Raw genomic sequence first — 8312 nt, forward strand, 5'->3', positions numbered from 1 at the left:
CTAACTTAAGTTTCACTCAAGAGCAACAGCTAAAAATGTATGTATTGATCCTCTGCATCTTATTTGTAAATGCTTTCTCCAGAGGCTTCACTGGTTACCAATCCCATATTCAGACAACAACAAAAGTACAGTCAAACCCTCTAAAACAAATCTCCATTAAATTTCAACTTTGTGTCTCAAAAATATAAAGTGTTTTGTAACTACTTCATATAGAAATACTGTCTTTAAAGACAAAGTGAATTAAAAAAATGTTTTTCCTTGTTCATACAAGGGTCTTTTCAAGTAAAACACAAACATGGAGCTTTCAGATTTTTTTTAAAGTATGTGCAAAAGCATTCAAACATTTACTCTTCCCTAGTGCCACCAAAGTTCAATGATGTTGTAAATGGTTTCTGTCTATAAATTTGGTTCGCTCAAATTAAATATTACTTGCCTGACTCATAGAGGGAGTGGTTTGACTTTTGCTGTTCTGAGTCAGAGTATACCCGGTTCAGCAGTTCTAAACAATTTTTCATTTGTAAGGTGGTCTAAAATGCTAGCAGCCTTTTCCAGCTAATAAATATAACAAACTGTTACCTCAGTAGTAAATTCTTAGTGATAATAACACTTTGAATCTGTAGTCCAATTTATAAATAACGAAGTACTTTCATATATATTTTCTTCACAATCTCACAGTCTCCTGAAGTAAATATATCACAAAGCTGGAGAGAAAGAGTTTTACAAAAGACAACTTCTATGACTCTTAGACCCAGTTAATACATTCTTCTTTCCCCCAAAATAAAAAACATAAAAGTCTACTGGGTTTCTTTAATCAGACTTTTCTCTCCCAGACATATCCCAGGTGCCTCATAAAAACTCTGTTTCAAAGCACACACCCTAAGGCCCCAAGTGAGTTCCAAGGCAGAATCTCCACCCACATAAAAGCCTATCCTAACTTAGGCCCCAAAGAGCCTCAAGTTAGCATCTCCTTAAGGATCTACTCCCCTCCAGCCATTCAGTCTTCTGCATTAACCTCAACACCTCTTACCTGTACAAGCTGCTAGGTCACTGTGTGGATGAGAAACTTCAAAGAGAGACAACCTAGCGTGAGGGAAGTTAATAGTACAGTGGAAAAATCAAAGACTCTGGAGTCAGACTGACCTGTGTTTTTAATCTAGCTCCCATTCTTATTACGTTCTGACCTGGGACAAGTTAATTAACCTCTTTGAGTCTCCATACAGCCTCATTTCATCACTGTAAGTCAATGAAGGCTCATCACTGTATCCCTAAAGTCTGGCAAATAGAAACCATATGTGTCAAATTAATGCAAATGAGAACACCTACCACCTTTTAATAGTAGCTGTGAGAACCGAACAAGAGTATAAAAACCACCTGGTACACAGTAGGCACTTAACGCTAATTAATCGAGTCACCCACTGAATGATACCAGTACTACTCACTGTTTCTCAAAGTAGAAAGCATGCTAATGATCACAAAAAGGATACCGTAAGAAATTTATAATTTCTGAGTTCTAATTACACACGAATGCTTTTGATTGTAGTTCTATCACATTTAATACCAAAAGGACCACACTACTCTTTGCATATACTGAAAAGACTTCCAACTTCTAAGAGACTTCTCATCATTTCAGTATAAAATCCGTATCAAGGCACTCTTCATCAAGAACCCCTATTTCTACAAGAATCTGGGAAAGTTCATGGCAATGATTAGTCCATTCACTATATAACATGAAACTACTTTTAAAATGAATACCAGCAAGCAACTTTTCACCATCTTCACCAACACAATGATTACGCTGGCAAGTGATGATGAAGCCTTAATTTCCTTTTGCACGTGGAATAAGGCATAACTTCACTGACTTCCTGTCTGAAACGACTCTGTTAACACAGAGCAAGGCAGCCAGTAACTGCCAGATTTAATCCAGCAGTAGCTACAACTTGGTGACTCCACACAGAAAAGCATTTGCTGAATGCATACAATGATGCTAGAACCGCTATTTTATACATTTTTTGAAAATTTCTAGAAAATAATAAACTACCCTATGATTGATCTTCATCATCAACATGCTACACCATTATTATCATTATTATTTCTTAAAAGCTTCTCTCCAGAAAGGTAGCAAAGAGCTAAAACCTAAAACACATTCCTTACGTATTTACCTAACAATAAAACACCTCTCACCTGAAAAACTAGCAGTACTTTATAGAGTCTATCTGAACACTCAAAAGGTAAGAGTCTAGGATCCCAGGCAATACATAAACTTGTTTTAGTTAGCTTTCAGAACCCAGACTAGGGTGGGATGCCAACCAATCATGTGCTCGACAAATTTGGAAATTGATGTCCATGCCCTGAAATATTGGGAGGAGGCACAGGGCCAGAAAATGATATTGGCACTGGAATAGACTTCTGTACCCTTTGCTCATACTTGAACCCAAGGACCCAGGAACAAGATGCTCCTGGAAAGAACTCCCTAACCCAGGACACCCAGGTTCACTATGGCCCTAGAAAACATCAAGGATGGCCCCCAAGGGTGCCTGCTCGCTGGCAGACACTTCCACGCTCCCTCATCAGCCTGCCCTTCACCTTCTCCCCGAGGTCTCTCCCGCCCATCACTCTAACCCTAGCACGCACACTCTCCCTCCCCCACTTACTCTCCCACGCACAAGAATTCTCCCCCGACTCACTCGTTCCCACATGCTCCCCGCTCCCTCTCCCCTACACTCACCTCCCACTCTCCTGACACTGTACCCCCTACCGCCCCCCACGCACACTTCCCCTCACTTTCCTCTGCGAGTGCGCGCACACACACACACACTGCCCCCCAACTCCCCCATCCGCACTCTCTCCCCCGCCACGTTCTCCCCACATGCACACTCAGCCCTGTTCCCCAACTCACACTCTCGCCTTCACGCACGCACATCCCCCCACTCCACATTCTTGCACACAGCACTCGCTCCTCTCGCCTCCCACACGCGCTATCCCCCCCCACCCACCCTCGCTCTCCACGCTTCCCGGCCGCGCTCCCCCCGCCCCCGGCCCCGGCCGGGCCCTCCTTCCGGGGACGTGTCTCGGGCCTGCACTAATGGCTGCGGCGCCTCCCGCCCTCCCCTGCCCCGAGGCCCCCGGGAGGCGGCGCGGGGGGCCGCCCGGGAGCCGCGCAACTCACGCTGGCGAGCTGGGGACTGGGCATTGAAGTCTGGCGGCGGCGGGAGCGAGGAGGCGCCTCTCTCCTCAGTCACCTCGGCGGCGGCGGCGGCGGCGGTAGCGGTGGCGGCGACGACTCCCCCCCAGCCTCGGCGCGCGACACCCGGCCCGGCCCGGCGGCGGCGGCGGCGGCGCGTGTCCACGAGTCCGTCTTGCTGCTGCTGCTGCTGCTACGGCCGCCGCTGCGTCTCCGGCTGCTGCCGCTGTCCCCGCTGCCGCCGCTGCCCTGTGGCGTCGCCTCGCGCCGTGACCGGCCGCCGCTGCCGCTCCAGCCGCTACCGGACGGACGACGGTTACAGCCCCGGCCGATCGCGCCGCCGCCACCACCACCGCTGCGCGCGCAGCCGGAACCAGCTCCCGCCGCCGCCCCTCAGGGGGCGCTGCGGGGCGCGGCGCGCGCGCGCGCGCCCGCCGACCCGCCCTCCACGCCCGCTGACTGGCTGGCGGGCCGGCTCCAGGCGGTGGGGCCCGCCCACCTGCCCCGCGGGGCGCTGACCCACTGCCCTGGGCGCCTCCCCCGCTCCTCCTCGTGGTTCGTTCCGATCAGCACTTCTGGCTGCGGAAGGCGCGTCCATGTGACAGGGAAGAGGGGGTGGCAGAACCAGACCGAGGAGTCATTCGCCCAAGCCGCGGCCCGCCCATCCGCACCTGGGCTGAGCAAGGGCCGGAGGCCGCGGGGTGACCCTCAAGGTCGAAGGGTGTTTTCCCGCGACCCGGCCATGAGGCCTGAGGCCAGACCCTGATGGGACGAGGCGGAGACCGAGCCCTTTGCTCGGGGATTTCCAACCCAGAAGTGAGAACCGGGGCAGCTCAGTTCTTGGTTGCCCTTTCTCGAGGCCCCAAATAAATGGCGTGTGCGTCTGCAATTGCTCAGGATATTTCTGCGTGCCCCTACCCTCACTCCCCGCCCGCGACACATAAAACGCGCGCGCGCGCAGACATAGGAACCCGAGTAGGAGATCAAAATTCAAACTTCCGGGAGATAGCATCTTGGGCAAGTTATTTCCTATCTTCGTATTTTCAACTATTAAATGAAAATTATTATCAGCTACCTCAAGGGGCTCTTTTCATTATGTATGAAAGATGCGTGATAAAGAGGAGATGCTGAATTTAAAGACAGGGATTATTCTAGAGCTCTCAGTATTCTGTCTTGCATTTAGAAGGTGGACAGAATTTCTTTGTCGGACCATGAATTAGGAGTTTTGGTTTGGAAGATGCGGTCACCAGTGACTTTGGAGATTGGTCTGGGCCACTGCCAGATGGCAGCAGGAAAAAAGCACTGGAGGCTTACCCTTGAGAGCTGGGGAAAAGGGGCAAGGGGCTCTGTCCTCCTCCTTCACCCTGGGAAGCCTCATCTTCTCAGAATTGTCATTCAGACGCTAAGTAGTGGGCTACTCTTTGCAACCCCATGAACTGCAATATGCCAGGCTTCCCCGTCCTTCACCATCTCCCTGAGTTTGCTCAAACTCAAGTCCATTGAGTCAGTGATGCCCTCCAACTATCTCATCCTCTGTGGTCCCCTTTTGTTTTCAGTCTTTCCTAGCATCAGGGTCTTTTCCAATGAGTCCCCGCTTCACATCAGGTGGCCAAAGTATTGGAGCTTCAGCTTCACCACCTGTCCTTCCAATGAATATTCAGGTTTGATTTCCTTTAGGATTGGCTGGTTTGATCACCTTGCAGTCAAAGGGACTCTGAAGACTCTTCTCCAGCACCATAGTTTGAAAGCATTCTTTGGTGCTCAACCTTCTTTATGGTCCAATTCTCACATCTATACTGGAAAAATGATAGCATTGACTATATGGACCTTTGTTGGCAAAGTGATGTCTCTGCTTTTTAAAATGCTATGCCGGTTTGTCATGGCTTCTAAAGAGCAAGCATCTTTTAATTCTGTGGTGCAGTCACTGTCCTCAGTGATTTTGGAGCCCAAGAAAATATCACTGTTTTTCACTTTTTTCCCCATCTATTTGTCATGAAGTGATGGGACTGGATGCCATGATCTTAGTTTTTGGAATATTGAGTTTTAAGCCAGCTTTTTCACTGTCCTCTTTCACCCTCATCAAGAGGCTCTTTAGTTCCTCTTTGCTTTCTGCCATTAGAGTGGTATCATCTGCATATCTGAGGTTGTTGATAAATTTCTCCGGTAACAAGCAAGTGTTAGTCACTCAGTCGTGTCCAACTCTTTGTGACCCCATTGTCTGTAGCCCACCAGGCTCCTCTGTCCATAGGATTTCCCAGGCAAGAATACTGGAATGGGTTGCTATTTCCTTCTCCAGGGGAACTTCCCGACCCAGGGATTGAACCCGTGTCTCCCACATTGCAGGCAGACTCTTTACCACTGAGCAACCAGGGAAGCCCATATTTCTCCTGGCAATCTTGATTCCAGCTTGTGAGTCAGTCAAGCACCTATCTAGAAGGTACTCCTGCCCCTTGGGCTGCCTCTCCCCAACATCCTCACCACAACACATATATTCACTTGGCCCTGTGGGGAGAAGCAGTGGTCAGTACACCTTCCCCACAAGGTCAACCTGGGGCTTTGCTCTTGACAAGAAGGCATCCATTACAGTTTAGAGTAAAAGGAAAGGTTTTATGACTCAGCCACCTCACACCACAGCACAGATCCCAGGATGTTCACCACCAGTAGGTGGCCCAGGAAAAGTGAAAGTGAAGTGACTCAGTTGCGACCCGACCCCACAGACTGTAGCCTACCAGGCTCCTCTGTCCATGGGATTTTCCAGGCAAGAATACTGGAGTGGGTTGCCATTTCCTTCTCCAGGGGTTCTTCCTGACCTAGGTATCGAACCCGGGTCTCCTGCATTGTAGGTAGACACTTTATCGTCTGAGCCACCAGGGAAGGAAGAGGTAGGTATTCCAGGGCAAAGCTGACTGGTGGGCTGTGTGGGAGTTGAGAGGCCTTGAAGCAAGAGGGGCTGCAGATCAGAATCCAGGCCCTTTGGGTGAAGAACACAGGCTCAGCTCTCACATTCTACCTGGCTCCAGCAGACAGCATTTTCTACTTCCTCACAGCACAGGTTTGAAACAGAGAACTACGTGCTCTGCAAAACTTTTGTTGAGTCTCCTGGTTATTGATTCTTCTGCTGAAGTCCCCAAACACCTTATGCAATCCCCTATCCTAGCCTGTATCACGTGTATTATAAATGCCTATTTTCATGTTCTCCCATAGTTAGACTGTGTTACCTGAGGCAGTGTGGCAGACTGTGGAGTAAACGAATGAGCCTTCCCCGATCCAGCTCTCAGTCCAACCCTAAAATGTCATTTACTAATGTAATAGCAACATAAAGATAGTAATAGCCATCATAACAGGTACTATTTATTAAGCATCTACTCTGTTCTAAGCCTGCGCAAGGTGTTTTAAAATATATTATCAAGTTTACTCTTCAAAATAACCCTGAGAGGAAGTGGTTGTCATCCTCATTTTCAAAGGAATTGGATGGAATTCCCTGGCAGTCCAGGGGTTAAGACTCCACGCTTTCACTACCAAGGGTTTTAATCCCTGCTCAGGGAACAAAGATCCTGAAAGGTACGTGACGCAGCCAAATAATAAAAAGAGATTGGAGGCTCAGAGAGACAAAGTGACAGAAGCAGGATTCAGCCCGTGTCTGCTTCTGAAGCCTACATAAGCATGAGGTTAGCCTCCGACTCCAGTCAATAACTGGTGTGTGTCAAATTAAGCTGGAATCCCTTCTGAGATGTTGGCAACACCCTCCTCTGGGAGCAAAAGGCCTAAGACCAGGGCACGGCACCAACTCCCCACACTCCCAGGACAGCAGGGAAATGCTCGAACATGAATGACCTTATGCAAATAGTTTCCCAAGAAAAGTTGCACATCTCAAACAGATCAGAAACTGGGCTTCAGGTCCCTTATTACAGTGTGAACCACCCTTGACAATGAGTTTTACACATAATAAGTGGTCTGAGTTTATCCAGCGCCTTTGCTGAAGCATTCCAAGTGCCATTAGCTTATTAATCCTTCCAGCGCCCCTGTGAGGCAAATTTGGCAGTCTTCTCAAATGATTTTATGAAGCATTAGCTCCTTGAGAGCAGGAGCTGTGTGGGCCTGCCACACACGGGGGTTAGAGAAAGAAATAACGGTAGTGTGGCGAAGAAACCGAGACCCTTAGGGAAGTGGTTTTACATAGAAGCGGGGGCACAACACAGGTGCCTGGTTCCCACCGTGAGACCCTAGACTGTTTTATCAGGCATCCTTGCATTGCCATTTTATTGCTTTGTAACTTTGGGAAGTTACTTCATTTAGTCTCAATTTCTCCATCTGTAAAATGGAAAAGGAGACAGTACTCACCTCATGATGTAGTTTTGAGCATTACAGGACTAGCGTATATAATTCAAGTAGCACCATACTGGACACACAGTAAGTGTTCAATAAACGTTAGATATTATCACAATTGTTAGAGCGGTATGTGGATACGTGGAACTGTGGGATGAGTAAAGGGCATGCATGAGCTTTGCTACTACTGACTCTATAGAGTTTATTTCAAAACTGCAGGCTCTGCAGTTTTGTGATCTTGGACAGATGACTTAAATTCAGGAATGACCGTCTGTCCTCATCTGTGAAATGGGATAGCTCTGAAATGAAGATCTTGAAAGTGCTCTTTAAACTGCCAAGCACTACACAGACACTAACTGTGGCTTTATACTATTACTCTACAGGAATCCCTGGAGAAGGCAATGGCACCCCACTCCAGTATTCTTGCCTGGAAAATCCCATGGATGGAGGAGCCTGGAAGACTGCAGTCCATGGGGTTGCTGAGGGTCGGACACGACTGAGCAACTTCACTTTCACTTTTCACTTTCATGCATTGGAGAAGGAAATGGCAACCCACTCCAGTGTTCTTTCCTGGAGAATCCCAGGAACAGGGGAGCCTGGTGGGCTGCCGTCTATGGGGTCACACAGAGTCGGACATGACTGAAGTGACTTAGCAGCAGCAGCAGCTACAGGAATCCCAGCTCAGCCCTACAAATTCCCAACTTCTAAAGTTGTTTCCCTTGTGGTCCCCCCACCTTCCAATGCAGGGGGTGCAGGTTTGTTTCCTTGTCAGGGAGCTAAGATTTCACATGCCTCCTGGCCAAAA

At 48.5% G+C, this 8312-nt stretch overlaps 1 protein-coding gene across 4 annotated transcripts in view; it reads right to left on the minus strand.

Annotated features, from left to right (window-relative positions):
- The window catches only part of PTP4A2 (protein tyrosine phosphatase 4A2), a 28874-nt gene extending 25517 nt beyond the window's left edge, over positions 1 to 3357 (minus strand). The window contains exon 1 of one of the 4 annotated variants that reach the window (XM_055397181.2): positions 3167 to 3357. The gene's annotated coding sequence lies outside the window, so the exon portion shown is untranslated. Of the gene's footprint in view, positions 1 to 1027; positions 2094 to 2181; positions 2563 to 2896; positions 2917 to 3166 lie in introns of those variants that run through there. The other 3 variants (XM_088844520.1, XM_055397182.2, XM_055397183.2) reach the window with 3 other exon arrangements.
- Positions 3358 to 8312: the final 4955 nt, after the last annotated feature.

This window comes from Moschus berezovskii, chromosome 2 (assembly GCF_049115385.1).
Source record: "Moschus berezovskii isolate FMDL1 chromosome 2, NW_MosBer_1.0, whole genome shotgun sequence".
NCBI lineage: Eukaryota > Metazoa > Chordata > Mammalia > Artiodactyla > Moschidae > Moschus > Moschus berezovskii.